A 17,702-nucleotide genomic window follows, 5' to 3' on the forward strand; every position below is an offset into this window, starting at 1 on the left:
TTGGTGACCTGTTGAAACTGTTCATATGAGGTCAAATATCTCTTCCATATAACACAAATGTTATGTAGATACTCCAAGAAAATCATTAACATCTTAGAGACAGAGGTGAAAGTAGGAAACTGGGCATCATTGTGCCCAGAGGTCTGTCCATCTTCGAAGTGCATTAACATTTCTGTCCAAAATGATCATCAGTGACTACTACATCAGTTATCACTAACCATTAGGGGCAACACAGTGTATCATAGGAATGAAGCTTGGCATCTTCCTCAGCTGATTGTCCAGATCCCACTGTGAGATCAGGCATTCTTCAAAATGTAGGGAGAAGGAAGACAGATTGAAACCCATTGTCCTAGCTCTAGCTCAGTGCTGTAAGAAATAAAAGTCATAAAGGAAGACCTAAAATATCCAGTGGCTATCCCTTCTACAAATGGTGTAGGAAGCAGCTGCAAGTACCCCCATCATCCCTCAGCAGGCAGTTACTTGCAGATAAGTCCCAAGCCAGAGGTGCAGCGTGAAATTCCGTGCAGTTCAACAGAGGCTGCCAGAGTATGGCTGATGAAAGGACACTATTTTTCTGCAGCATGAGCTAGACACTAGGAGCAAAGCAGTCTTGCTGCATTTTAGGTAGCAATTCAATTCCTTTTCTTACTCTATTAGCCAAAGACATCTGTAATGTGTTAAATCTCTCAGCATCACATAGATTTTGTTAAAAGAGCCAGTGCCTTCTAGCCCTTTAGGTAAGTAAATTCTATATCTACGTAGACATCTTGAAAACAGTAAATAATGGCCTTTACACAGAAACCTTTGTGATGGGGTTTTATCTGGAGGTGAGAGAATCAGTACTAAGCTTTTTCCTACTTCAGTGAAACAAAAAATTACCACTTCTTTGCAATATTGTGAGCCGTGAGAAAAGCTTATGTTTACAAATAATATTTTTGTTACATTTTATCTGATTTTAAAGACACTCTATATACAACCTGAGTCCTGTAAGCAGACCTCTGTGAAAAATAGTCTAAAGTTGCTGGTCTGCACTTTTTTATTTCTACTATATTTGTAAGTAATTAACTGCCTCAAAACAACCTCTTTGCACTCACAACACTCTGAAAAGCACAAAACCTTGCAAATATGGTTTATCTCGCCTCTCACATCCACAGGTACTAACTGGGAGTAACACTGTTGAGTGTAAGAGGAAAAAAATATTTCCCACATACTGCTGTGGCTGCTCTGCCCACACTACCCTGTGGGCACCATTGCTCCCTGGGCATATGGCCTTTTACCTAGATTCATAAACCTCTGGCAGAAAATCCTCCTTCCCCTGCAGCACTGGAGCAGCATCTGGTTAAATGGCTCTCCACTTCCCTTTGCAGCAAAGCAAGCACCTCTCCACAGCCAGGCTCCATCCATAGGACTTGCTGTTCTCAGGCACCACCAACGCTGGGGCTGTGAACATTCCTCCCTCTGTGAGACACATCCTGTGCCCTAACCCTGCGAGGTTGTATAATGGAACTGCTGCATATGGAAAGCATTGTTAAGGTTCATGATGTAAGAACAGAAAGCAAATCTACATGCAAATGGACTATAATAACTGCTCAAGAGAACAGTAAGAGTAGCATATTGCAAATGGGCCTTTGGTGTGCTTTAGCAGCATTGCTGTCATCATCCTATTCTCACAAAAGGTAGTATGCTATCTCTGATCCTGAGGGACGTGGAACTTTCCCCAGAGACTCTCTGTACATAACTGTTGAGCGCATGTAATATCAACATGTGCTCTATAACTTACAGTACACCCCAAGGCACTGCTGGGTGTCCCCTGCTGCAGCTTTGTGGCATTCAGAGAAGAGGGGAGATGTGGTTTCAGACTCACATATGTCTTGCCCTTGACTTCCCAGCCAAATCGTCAGCCATTGACTGCAGGTGTTTGGCAGCAGGAGGCCTTCAGCAGGAACCCAGTGAGGCATTAACTGCTTTAGCACTGAGGACAAACAGAAAATAGAGTGACTAAAACAAGAGATTCCCCTTCCCACTTGAAACCCAAGGCGGGGCCACTTCGTGATTTCTTTACTTGTCAGTCCTGTTTCTGGGTCTTTACAGTAGCGGTCATGACTTTTTAATGGTTTTGTGTGATGAAAGCCTTTGACAAGAGCATGTGTCACCGAAAGTGCAGTGGTGAGCCATGGTTTTCATATATATGTTAACCAGCCTTTATAGCATTACGGAGCCTGGGTGACAGAAGAGTAATTCAGTTAAGCTGCAGCCAAGTACATGGATTCTGTACTATACATCAGAAGGCGGAGGAACGTGGGACCAAAAGGTGAACAGCCAGAGAGCATCCAGCTCCATGGTGTCCCACAGCACATGGTTAATGTGGAAATGCTGCTGTGTGAAACATGTGGGACACACTCTGCTGGGGACAGTGCTGCTGGCACCACTGTGCTAGAAAAGCATGCTGTGAAGAAAAGCCTTTCCCGACAGACAAGTGTTTATGCACAACCTAATGCTGAAGTGAGAATTTGGGACAGCTTGGAGCACTGGAGAATATCACATTTCTGCTGCAGATAGTCAGATTTGCCCACAAGCAAAATTCACTCAGAGACATATACAAAGTGAATTTGCTTTTCCTTCTGATAGCATCCCTCCTCCCTGCCCTTTCCCGCTCCATATAAGAGCAATCTCTGGCTGGTGTAAATCTGCCTTTGAATGAAACTCAAGCCTCTAAACTCTGTATGAGTTATTTTGAGAATGTGACTTTAAAAGTCCTGTTTTTCACCAAGGTAACAGTTGTCTTCGTTAGAAAATGACAATAGACTCAGTACCTGTCCATATTTGCAGTTTCTAAGTAGGGCTACTCAATAAATGTAAGTATTCTGTTTTGTTATTTTTTTTAGTTTAGCTTTTTCTACACAGTCTTAAAAAGCATCATCTACTCCAACATGAAATCCTGAGACGAACAGAATATGAAATCAAATATCTCTGAATTGAGCCATTTATTTGATTTCTATTTCTAGGCTTCAATTAGAGTAACATAATTTGTAAAAAGGTGAACAGGTAATCAAATTGCAATCAGCAAATCTTTAAAAAAAAAGAGACAGAGAGAGAAAAGATTTAAACAACAGGCATTATAGATAGGAATAGAAAAGTAAATTCACATCTATAGCCCCATGGGAAAATCTAGATGCAATCAATTCAGAGTAAAATTTAATTAAAAGACTAGCAGTGGGATGGGGGACAAAATTCAGGTATATAGGAAAACTGAGAAATACTCCTGTGAAAACACAGTAAGATCATTATTATTCTGCTCATACAGTTGAATTATACCAGTAAGCAATCCGGATACATGCATCATCCCACTTACAGGGAAAAAATATTTTCTCTCTCTACCCAAATAACTCCCAGCTTAGAAGAGTTAAAAGACCTTAACAACTGCTTGATGGCATTCCAAATATTTTTGTGCCTATCCCCAAAATAGTAGCTGGTTTATCAGTTCTGCGTTATCTAAATCTTAACTTCTTGCTTTCCTGCCACATAATTTTGGTTGAAAACAACTTAGAAATTATTATAATAATTACAATAGAGAAGGAGAAAGAGAATGGACACACAAGGTTTTCTTAACTAAAACCCAGTATTGAGCTCCCTGGAAATAAAACTGATTCAGTAAGGCACATCATGCATTATTAAAGACAATTTTGCAACTCATAAAGAACATTAAGTTAATGTACAGTACAAATACTAAGTTATGTAAAACTGCATTCAATATTATATACCTATTATAATCAAAAGACTTTGTAGCTCCTTTAGAAAACACAGCCCTCAAAATATGATGTGAGGAAAAGATATGAAGCATAACAAAAATGTAAAAGAGCCTGATGTAGTTCAGAAACTGCTATATTTGATTTGAAAAGCATGCAAAAATATGCACAACATGCCAAGAAATAAATTACTTAAATCCTTTGTTACAAAGTGCAGATTATAGATTGGATTTCATTTACTTTTATTTTTCTGCCAGAACACTGCAGCACATGCTGGTCCAGATACTCAGCCAGTGAGAGTTGTTACAAACCTGTGACTCAGCTCAGGTACTGGCACTGCACCTGGGAATGCTCAGAGTGGACTAAACAACACATAAACAGCTCTACACCAAGAGCATGTGGAATGTGAACAAAAGGCACCCGACAGGTCAGTCAGACACCTCCAGCAATCTGGAAAGAGCACACAGCACCTTTGTGGCCATGATACAAGTCCAAATGGTGGTCAAGCAAAAAAATTTGGTGTTTCAAATTTTCAGCTGAGTAGAGAACATTTTGTCAGTAGAGTAAATATGCATTTTGTCACTTGTAGTAGTGAGAGTGAGAATATGCAGGAAGATTTTCACAAGGCTGATTGTTTCTGCAAACTGTGTGAGGTCACTCACAGTGTGCTGCTCCCTGGGGTCTCTTCCAATGCAGAAACACGTACAGCCAATGATTCCAGGCCTCTATACAGTGGACTTCTGTGGTCACTGCCCAAAACAGAAATAGTTCCTTTCCATCTCTGTGGGTTATTAAATCCTCAGTGATCTTCCTAAGGAACTTCCCTGATCTTTCCATGGTATACCTGTGACTTTGTCTCCCTGACATCCGATCCCGTCAGATCTCGGAAGCTAAGCAGGGTCGGCCCCGGATTAGTACTTGGATGGGAGATCTCCTGGGAAATGCCGGGTGCTGTAGGTTCTAGTCCTGAGGACTTCACTGGCACTGGCCAAGCTCGCTCGGCCGTGACAGATGAACCTCAGACTTAAACAGAGGGGCCAGTTCTGCGCACGCTGAGCCTCACCTAAAATCCACTGCGCAGGCTGGAAGGGCACACCCACGTGGGGACAGCCCTTCCCAAATCTTCATTCGCGAAGCCAAGCCACACACACACAAAGAGGCCTCCAGGTCACACTGTAGCATGCAGTTGCAGGAGACGGGAATTTGTGGATGAGAACTATTTCTGCCCACATCAGGTCCACTGTTCTCTTTAATTGCCTAAAGAGTAACCACAAGACTTTCAGCTAAACTAAAAAAAAAAAAAAAAAAAAAAAAAAAAAAAAAAAAAAAAACCAACAAAAAACCAACAAAATCATAGCCTTAATTTCATATCAGCTTCAATGCTGTACACCTGTGATTCCTGCACACATACTGCAACTCTATGTTTAAAACTGGCCTGCACCTTCCCTGTACCAGGACAGGAGATGGGCTGTAGGCAAAACCTGAGGCTAACTGGAAAACATCCTAAACTCTCAGTGAGTTTCGTGCTGTCCTTGTAATACTAAGAAGTAAAACATTTCAGGCAGAAATTTAGATTTTTTAAGACGAGAGCATTCCTTCAAAACTCTTGTTATGAACATAACAAAGAGTCTCCTGTTGTTCTCTCAGCAGAGCTTTCCAACTTTCAGAGGGGAAATGAAAGAATGTGTACAAGAGAGAAAAAGTCTCTCATTGGTGGATGCAAGTAAGACATTGTTCTGTTTTGTTAAAGTGGTCTTTATAAAATGTTCATTGCCTATTGACTGATGTATTAATTATTGATAGGGGGAAACCAGCAGGCAGCACTGCACTCGGTTTGACTGTGGGTAGGCAAACATCCTGTCTTGTCACACCGAATTCAGAAAATACCTTATTCACAGAGAGCTGCCCCAACTGCAAAATCGTTTTTAAGGGGAAATATCTACATGAAGGGATGACACTTGCAAGAATAAATCCTGTTTCTCTTTCAGTCCCACTTTCTCTGTGTAAATGCATACACTAAATGGCTTTCACTTCAGCTGAAATGGTGTATTGCACTAGTATGCTTTATAAATTTGTATTCTAACTGCTAGGAAAACAAAAGTGAAAAGTTAAAAGCACTTAAAAAAAATGATCAGAAAAAACCCTGAGAGTCAACAAGGGTTCTAACATAAAGTAGAAGAAATACAAATATAATGTAGATATATACAATATTTTCTGGAAGCTAGATGGAATTATGGATGTGGTAAAAGCTAGTCAGATTTTGCTTAAAATCAGATTACAGTTCAGTGTGTTGCAGGTTAAATTCCATGTTACAGAAACCTCTTAGGATTTTAGGCCTAAACAGAAAAAAATCACAACAATTTCTATATATAAGACATTTTGCCAGCATGGCAAATTCAGCTGAATGAAAAATGGAGGTGTATGCTGTGTGTGAGCTGGATAACCTGTGTTTATTGCCCAAACTGAGATGAGTTTTGAAGTTCACTTCCAGTGACATCACCAGGGATGGTTTTTTTCCCAACCTAAAAAACTCCTTTTATTGATTTTTTTTTCTTCCCTTTAAAGAAATCACATGCCTACCACATTTCAAAGGAAACTGTCCATCCTGCAAAAGCCCTTGTTTTTCTGCTGTTGCTTTACCCTGAGTCTCAGTAGGGGTGCAGCTACACACTTGAAATGTGTGTACAGCAGGCCAGCAAATTGCTCACCCACTGTATAGTCAAAATCCCAGCAGGGAAGCACAGGCAGGCTGGCCTTATGGCTAACAGCAATTACAGAAGAACAGATTCTGAAGCGCTAATGAAAGCCCTGCAGAAGAAACTGAAGAACTTTTCAGACACTATTAGAAAGCAATCTGTAATCAGATGTATAATTACACATCAGGGTTCACTTAAGAACTGCCACCTAAACTTCTGGCCTTCCTGTCCTTGTCCTCTCCTAAAATCTTTCTTTTTACCTTTCTCTTTTCTTCTTCTACATAAACTGTGCTCTTGGCCCTTTGAGTAGATTTACAAGATCTACTTCTGACCTACTTTTCCATTGTTACTCGTGCAGCTCTTGTCATGAAACTTGGCAGAACCAAAAGGCTTAGTAGCAAGGCAGCGAAGTCCTCTAATGAGCTACATCAGTGAGCAAACCTTCTCTAGCCTCACCCTGCCCTTATTTCAGTTCCTTTGTTATTCAGGTCAGGGCCAAGCTCTCAAAGAAAGAAGCCTGATCTCCCTCATGGAGCAAAGACTCCGGAACTAAGCTCTTGAATTTAACCAGAATAGCAGTCCATACAGGACCCTAGGAGCAAGTAAGGACATTTTTAACTTTTAGGAAAGAAACATAACTTGCTTGTCTCGTTTGGAGATTTACAGCTTTGAGCAGAAATGTCTGATTTGTGGTACCACTCTTAGAAGCTGTAACATCACAAAACCTAACAATAAGGGCAAATATACAAATACAGTCAAGGACAAGAAAAAAAACCCACAATGTGGTTAACTTGGATACCATGCTTGCCTAAAGAAACAAACAAAGGAAGCAACAAAGAATATGAGTACTTTGAGGTTTCCTTCTACTCATTTACTTTCTGCATCTGGCAGAACTTTGTTGCTTTTTGCTCTTTCAACTCTCAGCTGTTCTCCACCCCTGCAAGATAACCCACACATCAGGTGCCCACGTGTGCATACAGCTGCCCTGGGGATCTGAAAGGTCTCTACACCAGCACAGAGAGGCACCCCATCAGCCAGCAGGCAGGATTTGCAGCATGATTAATATGTTTCACCTTAATGAAAAGGTCCTTTACAAAGCTCCACTGACCTCTACCATTCCTAAGTAATAAAGGAGGAAAGAAAACCTAAGAAACTGAAAGGAATTTTAACAAGAGAAGTCAGTGCATGCTCTCTTTTTACAGGGTGTTATACCAGACATGGAAATGTCTTGCAAATTAAAAAGCGGCTAAACACAGAGAATAACCAATACCAGCACTTCTCACACTGGGGGAGCTTCAGTTCCAGATCTGGAGCTTTACTCTGTCTCTAGCCTTCACACATCCTGTTAGAGAACCAGGGCTCCAGAAGGTACAACCACCAGCACAATATAAAGGAAAGTTTTGATTGTCTGGGCAAAGTGTATGGTTTCAGCCTCCCTAGTATTCTTGCTAGGCTACAACTACAAGAAATGTTCAGGAACAGTATAGCACAGTTTATTTTCTTCAAGCAAACACAGAGTATGTGAACATGGCTGGAGTTATTGCTCTAAAAGTTAAAAGTATATTTTCATCCACGGTATGAGTAGAGTCGCTGACATCATGAGCTGCACTTGGTTATACTAATAACTAATATACTAATATAATAATACCTAGGTTATAATAATACATATATCGACCCTCACACAAAGGGAGTACCTCCTAGTGATGCACAGAACTTTTGGCCAGAAGGGTCTATTATGATAATTTAGGTTGGTCTCCTGAACAGCATTTACAATGTCCATTCATCCTTTCAAGAATACCAGCAGAAGAACCAACTAATTTTGTTTGTGGCAGCAGTGGTCACCTGCAGAATGCCACCTCTTGACTACTAACAACTTCAGAGCAGCAGCCCCCTCTCTCTGGGGCCAAGCCCTTCAATCCCTTCTTTCTCTGGTGCCAAAAACAGTCTTTGGATACCAGTGATGGAGCTACAGAGCCACATGTGAACCCACGAACAACAGCTGAAAATCTCTGTAGATTGTTACTGGTTCCCTGTGTGAGCAAATATGTTAGTGACCAAAAATCATAACCCATGTTTTCTTGTAACTTGCTTTAAGTACCTGCAAGCTGTGATTTACTGTTCTAGAAAGAACACATATTCACGGAGCTGTTAAGCTCATAGCCTTGCTTAAGCTAATACCATCTCATTTTTGCCTGTGTGATTTCAGAGGAGTTTCCAACACACTTCATCTATTCAAGTAACCTGCCACAAATTATTTTGTTGATACATCCTCCAGCTTCCAGATCAGATAAGATCACAGCACATTGTTTAAAGATCTGCCTTTGTATATTACACAGCAACTGCACCAATGATCAGTACATTAAAAAGCCAAGCCTTTGTTTATTAAAGGAAAGAATAACTGAAGATCTTGTGTACATGGGAAACTACAAGAGTAAAATTAGATCAGTACAGTTTAATAATTAAGGTTATACTCCTAGGGCTGGCATTTTTCTTGAACTATTTACTTTTTCTTGAGCCTCTTTATCTTTTTTTTTTCACAGAGATTTGACATGTTGGATCAGTTAAGGTGTAAACATGGTCACTGTGAGATGCAGGGTTCATCATGCTGCTTCTTGAGGTATCAGCTGCCTGTGCTTGTTCACATGCTCAGGGCTGAGCTAATCACCAGATTTGGAATAGGGAAGCAACCTCTTCAGATTAGCTCCACAAAGACTGCTGGATTTTGTTTGTGTTTCTCTGCAGCACTGTGCAGGCTCCAGAAGCATCTGCAAATGTCACCCAGCAAATCTGCTAGCTGAGAGGACTTAGAATTGCCCTTGATCTCTCCTGTTCTCCTGTGACACAATTATTGTGGCATTTGGTCTCCTAGCACAGACTTGGAGTCTGTTGTGAGAAGCCTGAAAATGTACAGCATCCCAGGGTGAGATGGGCTACGGAGCACATGGCTGCACATCTGCAGCAAGCCTTTCTGCATTTTGATAGATACTGTGACTGGATGACACAGGTGGTGCCATTCAGTCCTGTATCTTTAGTTCACCCATGTGCCAGAGCCCTTGCTCTGAAATGACTGCCATGGAGGGAGTTCTGCAGGTATTGGGGATGCAATTTACCTGCTTATCTCTAGATGCACATGAGTATGCCTGAGCTATTGGCTCTAGGTTCAACTATAGCGTGATGAGAGAAACAGAATCTTCCAGGCTTCATCTCTTCATCTCTGTGTTTGGTCTGCATTTGGTCAGATGAGCTCCACCTGCAATAACAGTACTATTTCAGGCTCCATCTCAAACTCCCAGTGTCAATGTGCTGGGCTTTGCTTTGCACTGTGGCTGTGAAAAAGACTTTTAAAAATTAGTGTAAGAAAAATAAAGCAACTGGCTGTTCACTTTGTCTGTCAACGTTACCAAAGACTGAAGTGTAGAGATCAAGACCATGCCACTCAATTGCAGACATTTAACTATGACAGCTAAACAAGTCTTGGTTCCTGCAAAACCAACAGATAACAGGAGGCTCCACAGAGAGGGAGTGTGTTCATCTGAAGATTGGACACCTCTGGAAGAGCTTCTCTTTCCCTGCAATAGAGGGCTAATGTGGCTAGGTTGTCTCTGCTAATGCAGGCCTTAGAGCAGAGAGGAACAAACAGGAAAGACACACAAATGAGAGGTGTAGAGACTGAAATGAAAGCTGATGCATAGTTGACATCTGTTTTGTGCAGGGACTTTCTCACACACGAATTTGAGGTACAAGGGCTGCCATTTGCTCAGCCCATGCTAAGAATAGCACACAGACATCCCCTCTCTTGTGGGCTGTACAACCAGAGCCAGGCACTCCCATGCTGTTCCAGGTCATGGAACCACCTGCTCAGTACACTCAGCAGAATGAGCATTTTTCCTGTTTAAAATCAGCCTACAGAAGCACAGCTGGGTTTTCAGAAAGTATTTTACCCCCTGCTCACTTGCAATAATATAGATAGCTTTCAACAGAAGTGAGAAAATATTGGGGGGAAGGAATCTTTCTCTGAGAATTTCCAGTGTTCAAGTCTTCATGAAAGATGTCGTTAGAGAGAAATGAATGAATGCATTTGTCAGCCTTTCAGAGGTTTCAGAGTGGCTTCTATTTTTATCTCTTCTCATCCCTTGAAGGAACTGAGAACTAATATTTGTGATACCTGACTGAGGATATTAATGTTTTCAAAAAGCTCCTATTCCTTCCAGGACAGGAAACAGAGTAACCTGTTTGGGCTTTCTCACCAGTTTGTCTCTTGACATGACATTTTGCAACCGTGTTTCCAGTAAGACATACCTGCACAACCATTCAAACTTAGTACTCTCTATTTATCTTTTATTGAACCTGAACAAATCTGAATGATGTGTGATCAGCTAATACATGTCCAAAATACACTTATTTTCCTTTTCTTGAAGTATTTTTGCTATGCTATGCACTACTGTTTAGTCTGAGCTTACAGACAGCCCAGAGATCACAGGTTCATGTAAAATCATATGTGTTTACTGAAGATAAAATGCTGACCAGATCAAAAAAAAAAAAAAAAAGAGAATGAAGAGGACATTTTCAAACAGAAAAGTCTCATGGGTGACTGTTATATTGGCACCAAATCTCCTGAGTGTAATGATGTGCTTGCCTGGAGCAGAAATATTTTTATTATAGTCAGCGGCAGAGTGGGAAATCATTAGTCCAGTTACTGGTACATTCATGCCTTGGTACAAGTGTCTGCAAATACAAGAAGGCTTTTTGAAAAACCTTCACCCGCTACTGCAAGACTAGATGAGACTTGTCTAAAACTCTATTGATGTTACATTTGATGAAGTAGACAAGTCACTGCTGAGCACACAGTATTACCTTGCCAGAGGCTGGGTGTATTGTCAGAGCAACCCTTCTGGCCTCCATTGGCCTGAGCAGCAATCACTGCAGAAATGGAGAATGGAGATCCCATCAAAAGGAGATGGCAAAGAATTGGCTTCATAAGGTTATATTAAGGACCTTTCCTTTACAGAGCAAAGTTTCATATATATTTTCATTCACTCTGTTTCAAATTTCACTCTTAATGACATGAAACCATTACTGGCCTAGTCACATGTTCACTATCTCAGGACTTAGCATGGAGAAGAGGACAAGTCACTGTATCTCTGAGTGACCCAGCACAGAAACAGGGCAGGTTTGCATTTTTCAGAACTTTTTCTTCTTGATTATTTCCCTGCAAAATTAAAATAAGCAATTTAAAGGCAAATTTAAATTAGCATAGTGAGGACAGTTTATTATTTATGAGACGGAAATCAGGATCTTGGATGACTGAACTCATTACAGACCCTTTGGAATAGTTCCCATCTATTTCTTCTGTGGTACCCACACAACAAATAATTCACACAGTAATTAATGCCACGTCTTCCCAAACAATACATGCTTCCGAAAGGAAGCACAAGAAACTGCACTAAAATAGCAATAAGCTTAAAATACATGCCCGCAAAACCAGGAAGCTTTGTGTTAGGGCAATCACAGATGCTTTAGCTGAACTTACTGGACCAAAGGCATCCCTAAATTAGCTCACAAAAGGTCAGTGGAGTTAGCAAGAAGGGAGTTGGCCAGCCAGGTCTCTGCACTGGCACAGCTCTCTGACCTTCTGTCAGGGGCTTACAACAGACAGCACTGTCTTCCTGCTCATGTAGATTACATGGTGTAGCACAAGAGAAACAAGACTGTTTTCCTCCTTAGCTGTTGCCCAAAGGACTCTTTGCATTGCAGTGAATTAAATACTTTTCCAGCATTGTGATTACCTGTGAAAAGTTCCTACAGGCATAGATACACTCGGCAATAGAGTGCAGACAGGGCCAGCTGAGGAACCAGCAGCAGGACAGTTGTGTCAGCACAGTGGTGTGCCTTGACTAGCCCTCCCAAGAGCTGGGGAGATAATCAGATCAGGCAGGCTGACACATTTTCAGTGCCTAACAGCCCTGCCTGGCAACACGGTGAGCCTCTCACGCACCAGCCTCTCAGTGCCTCCCCTTGTGCAGCACTGCCCACCTCTGAAATGCAGGAAAGAGATGGTTGGGTCTTACCATAACGAGCTGCTCACTTTCAGACACTCTTCACTGCTTGTGAAGAGCTGGCGGCCTCACCTCTGGGCTGTGGTACTGCATTTCAGGGGCAAGCAAAACATTCCAGATGATAGCCACTGGCCATCACTTCCCAGGAAAGGGGCCTGCAGGCTGGTAGGACTGCTGTGTTCTCAGCAAATCAGATATTCGTTCTCTTCCAGGGGATACTTATCCCCTCAGCATCTCTGTGAAACACTGGTTGTGCCTTATGAGAGGAACTCAGGCACAGACAAACTAGATCTTCCCAAGGAATTCTATGTCAAAAGAGAAGGTTGAAGCTAGATCTCCAGATTCCTATATTTATCATCCTAAAATAAAGTTTATTTTTTCCTTCTAATCAATAAAGTCATGTAAGAGGCCATGATTTTGCCCTGTTCCCATATAGTTAAATTTCACATCACAGCTACCACCATGGTGAGTAAGTCTACAAGTTACAGACATTAGCAGGACACCACTGGGAAGTACTCCACACTTGCTGCCTGGCAGAGCAAGAGTAAGGATGGAAGCTTGAAGGGATAAAGCATGAGAGAGGGACATCACTGTTGAGAACCCTGGACAAAGCTATTAACCAACAAAAGGATCTCAAGAGGGAAATCCCACTGCCAAGCAAGCCAGGGACAAACATTCATTAGAGACCCATCTCTCTCACAGTCCACCTTATTGAAGCATGGGATTTCCATCACATCCTCTTGGAAAACAAGAAGGGACTTGAAAAATACAAGGCTAATTAACTCCTCTTTTTGAAACCTCAACAAGCAGGTTCATACCTCCAGTTCACTAAGTGGGGTGGAATTTTTCTGCCCCCTTCTTCCCAGGCAAAGGCACTTGGGTATCACTCAGCCTCATGCAAATCCAGTGAGGACGATCTGGTCCAGCTCTGGATAGCAACATCCCTGGCTCTTTTTGTTTTGCTCTCTCTAAAGGAAAGCTCTCAAAACAGTCAAATTTATTTTAATTTGGTTTTAAAGGGGAAAAGAGAAACAGCACAAAGGTTGAAAATGTACAGCAAACAAAATAGCTGTACTGTAAAAAAAAACCTGAATAAACCCATTTACAATGGTAATTATGACAGATTAAACAATGAGTGTCATCAGTGTGATGGTACAACGGACACAATACTAGCTGTTTCCTGCTCAAATATTTGCAGACATCTCCAATTTTTTATTTTAATGAAATGTCATCTAACTATTGAACTGACTTTAAAATCCATCCTGATGCTCACAAGAGCTTTCGTTGTCAGAAGCTCTGTCAGATATTTGAACTGCAATTAGCCCCCAATGGTTTCCAGCTTGAGCTAGAGCAATGCTGTAAACACAGCCTTTTAGGAGATGTTGACTGAAAAATCCTTGCCTACAGAAAGAATGTCCCTGAGAGGGGCTGAGGACCTCTCTAGCTCTACAGTTACAACAGGAATTGCAAGGATCCCCACAGCTTGATGAAAACTTTTGCTGCAGGTTTTCTCTGCTTCTCAAACATATGCAGGCAACTGTGTCATGTGATTAAGCAATCCTCTTTGGATGGTTAAGCACCAAGAATCCTTTCCTCTCTCAGTACATATGTGCATGACAAGTATGGGCTGCAACCACGAAGCCAAAGAAAATAAACCGATTCCTTTTGAGAATTTTTGAGAGCTTCACAGCTATTGAATGGGCAGTAATACAATTTAAACAATGATACATTAATTACTGATAAATGACAGCATGTGAATACATGGGATTTCCACTAATACCAAATGAGTTCATGATTGTTTATATAAAATAAAAAACTAATAGAAAAGCCTCCATGTGCTAATAACATCCAGTTATTTAAGGAAATTGGCTTAGCACGTTGTTAAGCATTATGCAAAGAATATTCAATGAGCTGAATCCTGAGACTGACCCTTCCCTATTGTTTTGTTTTAAGCAAAAACATCTATTGCCTTTATTAAGACTTTTTTTAAATAAAGGAAATCACCTCAGATTTGATCCTAATGGATATGTCTCATTGTCATGTTCAATATAGTTGTCTGAGCTCCTGTATTTGTGACATCCTGCTTCCTGTTGGCTCTCACAGTATCATTCTCTCTCAAGTATTTGCCAGATTTTCCCATGTTTCCTTTAGTTGTCTCCTTGGACAGAGTTTCACTGGATCTAAGAAAGATGATGGTGACTGCTCAGCACAGAAGGAGAAGCTGTGTTTTGCTGCAGTCCCATTAATCCTTGAAGAAATTTGGAATCAGAATACAAGCTGGCATGGGTTATATTTCTAAGCTGCTGTGAAAGCCACAGACTCACATGCATCTCAAAGGCCAACAACTTGCCCCACTCCTCCACAAGGTAATGAGAAAACAATCCTGTGCACCACCCCTGCTGACTTGGTAGATGTAACTCAGCCATAAGCCTTAACTCTCACCATGCTGAAAAAGTAAAATACTAAGGACAGCAATGAAATTTTGTTTGCCAAATGGAGAAGACCCACATGACTAGGCAAAGAATGTTTATTTTAACACTCCCAAAGTCTGCTAAAGATAGTACAGAATGAAAATAAACGTGAGAGCTACCACACTGAAGTAAGAGGAGTTAACAAGCATCTTTAGGGTAACAACACAGAAGGAGTTTTGAAGCTGTGTGTCTGAGCAGGTTCTGTCCCAGCTGTTCTCAGCGCCCAACTGATGGGGCACTTTGTGGACAGGAGGGTTCACTGTGAGAAGTGGGGAGAAACCACAGTATCCTTCATTTTCATGGATATCAAAATGCCTATGCCAATAATACCATTGCAACTGTTCCTAGATTGCTCCATACATCACTAGATCTGGGTCAGCATGAAATCAAGGATCATGAAGCAGAATCTGGGCCCAAGAAATAGCAAAGTTCTCTGCAAAACTCTGCACAATATACAGAAACATACGCAAATAGTAATTTCTGAAAAGATTTAGCTTTTTTGTTTGATGTTATTCCTTTTCAAAACCTTTTCTAGATTCTTCAATAAATCTAAATATATTGCAAAAATCTCAAATGCTTTGCTCATGTTTTTTAAAAATTTCATTTTTTTTCTGAACTGAAGAAGAGAGTATTCGAAGGCTGCCCTGCTAATTCCTGAATTTCTTCCTGTTTATTGCCTTTTCACAAGTGGCTGACTCAACAGACAACTGAGAAAAGACTAAATAAGTTTTTTCTGGGTGGCATTTTAAGATGAAGTATTTTAAGAACTGCTATTATGTTGCAGCTGAATATTTCAGCAGACTGTCTGACTCCTTTCTGAATCAGAGTGCCACCAGGCTAAATATTTGCACAAATTCCAAGCAACGCCTTACACATTCTGCACAGAGAAGAGCAATTTTATATCTAGGTGAACAATGGCTCTCTACTCCAGCATCTGAGCTGCAAAAAATGCAATCTTCAGAACATAACCAGAATAAGTAGATTTAATTGTGAATTTAGCAAAACCCATGTATTCTCAGGATCTTTTTTTTAAGTGTCATACTTCTCCATCTATAAATATACAACAGACATACAACTGTATAGACAGATCTCTTTGTGTAGAGAGATCAATAAATCTGAAATTGTACAGGAATTAGGTTGAAAAAAATAAAGGCACTTTTAAGTCTTCAAAAGACAGATTTGAACCAAAGCTGCTGAGTTGCTGCTAATGATACCAATTGCCTGGGTTGGATTTTTTTTTGAGACAAAATGTTAGTCCTTCAAAGTACAAAGTCAGTGAAAGACTTCACTGAATCAGCAAAATTCCTCAGTTTCCAGCCTTTAAAAAAAAGGCAGAAGATTTGAAGTCTATTTCTAAGAAAAGAGGACTGAGAAGAATCAGAGCTATTTTTAAAAGATTACTAAATGTAACTAAGATAGATCCAAATATGTACCTGCAGTATTTGAGGTGGTATCAGGTAATGAGACTTGGCTCCATAATGCTGCCTCTGAGGCATGCTTATTTTCTTAATCACTCTTCTGTGATATGCACTCTAAAGAAGTCTTATCACAAGTCTCCTTTCAATGGTCATTAAAAACTTGGACTATTGGAAAGAAAAACGCCTTTTTTTTCCCCCCTAACTTGCAACTCAAGACCCAAATGATGGTTTCTGTTTGTTTTGAAGAGAAATATGCTCTCATGACCAGGGTTTAGTCTTAAGTTGCATTAGAGAAGGTTGGACATTAGGAATAATTTCTTCACAGAAAGGGTGATTGGACATTGGAATGGGCTGCCCAGACGGATGGTTGAGTCACAGTCCCTGGAGGTGTTTAAGGAAAGACTGGATGTGGCACTGTAAGTCTTGTGGTCTGGTTGACCTGGTGGTGTTCCCTCAGAGGAGGTTGGCCTTGATGACCTCAGATATCTTTTCCAACCCAACTGATCCTGTGAAGGGGGAAATAGCTTAAGGTCCCTTATTGCCTCCACAAGCACCACACTTGCTGCCTGATGGAGCCCTCTCATATGTGTCTGTATGGCCAAATTTCGCAAACGCAGATTTGGGCAGGGCTCTCCCCACGTGGGTGTGCCCTTCCAGCCTGCACAGTGGATTTTTTAGGTGAGGCACAGCGTGTGCAGAACTGGCCCCACCGTTTAAGTCCTGAGGTCCATCTGCCATGGCTGAGCGAGCTTGGACAGTGACAGGGAAGTCCTCGGGACTGTCACAGCACCCGGTACTAACCGGGGCTGACCCTGCTGAGCATCCGAGATGTGACGGGATGGGATGGCAGGGAGGCATTGAACTGCCAGGGGACGGTCCCACTGAGGTTGGAACTCAGGTCCTTGAGATTCAAAGTCCAGAGTGCTCTCCATTACACCACAGGGCCGCACAAGGTAATTGGGAGCCAAAAGACAACCAGGGCGTCCGGCACCGAGGGCAGGGGCACGGCGGCAAAAGCTACGGCACGCCGGGCGCCCGCGAGCGGACACCACGGAGCACCCCTGGGTCCCATCCCACCCAGACACCAGGGCAGGCAGGTGGCCACAGGGCTGCTGGGGTCACCCCTAAGCCCAGGGACCCCCTCAGCCCCCGGGCGGGATGGGCAGGGAGGGCCCGGCGCGGAGAGCGATGGCGGCTGCGCCCGTCCGGGCAGGCTGCGCGCCCGCGGCCCACCTCTCGCGAGACAACGGCCGCCTGGCCCGCACGCCTCGCACGACAGAGGCAGAGCTCTCGCGAGAGCAGCGCCCACGGGCAG

At 42.0% G+C, this 17,702-nt stretch overlaps 1 pseudogene; it reads left to right on the forward strand.

Annotated features, from left to right (window-relative positions):
* Nucleotides 1-4,588: 4,588 nt before the first annotated feature.
* Nucleotides 4,589-4,706, forward strand: LOC139669145 (5S ribosomal RNA; annotated as a pseudogene).
* The last annotated feature ends 12,996 nt before the right edge of the window (nt 4,707-17,702 follow it).

Source organism: Pithys albifrons, chromosome 2 (assembly GCF_047495875.1).
Source record: "Pithys albifrons albifrons isolate INPA30051 chromosome 2, PitAlb_v1, whole genome shotgun sequence".
Lineage (NCBI taxonomy): Eukaryota > Metazoa > Chordata > Aves > Passeriformes > Thamnophilidae > Pithys > Pithys albifrons.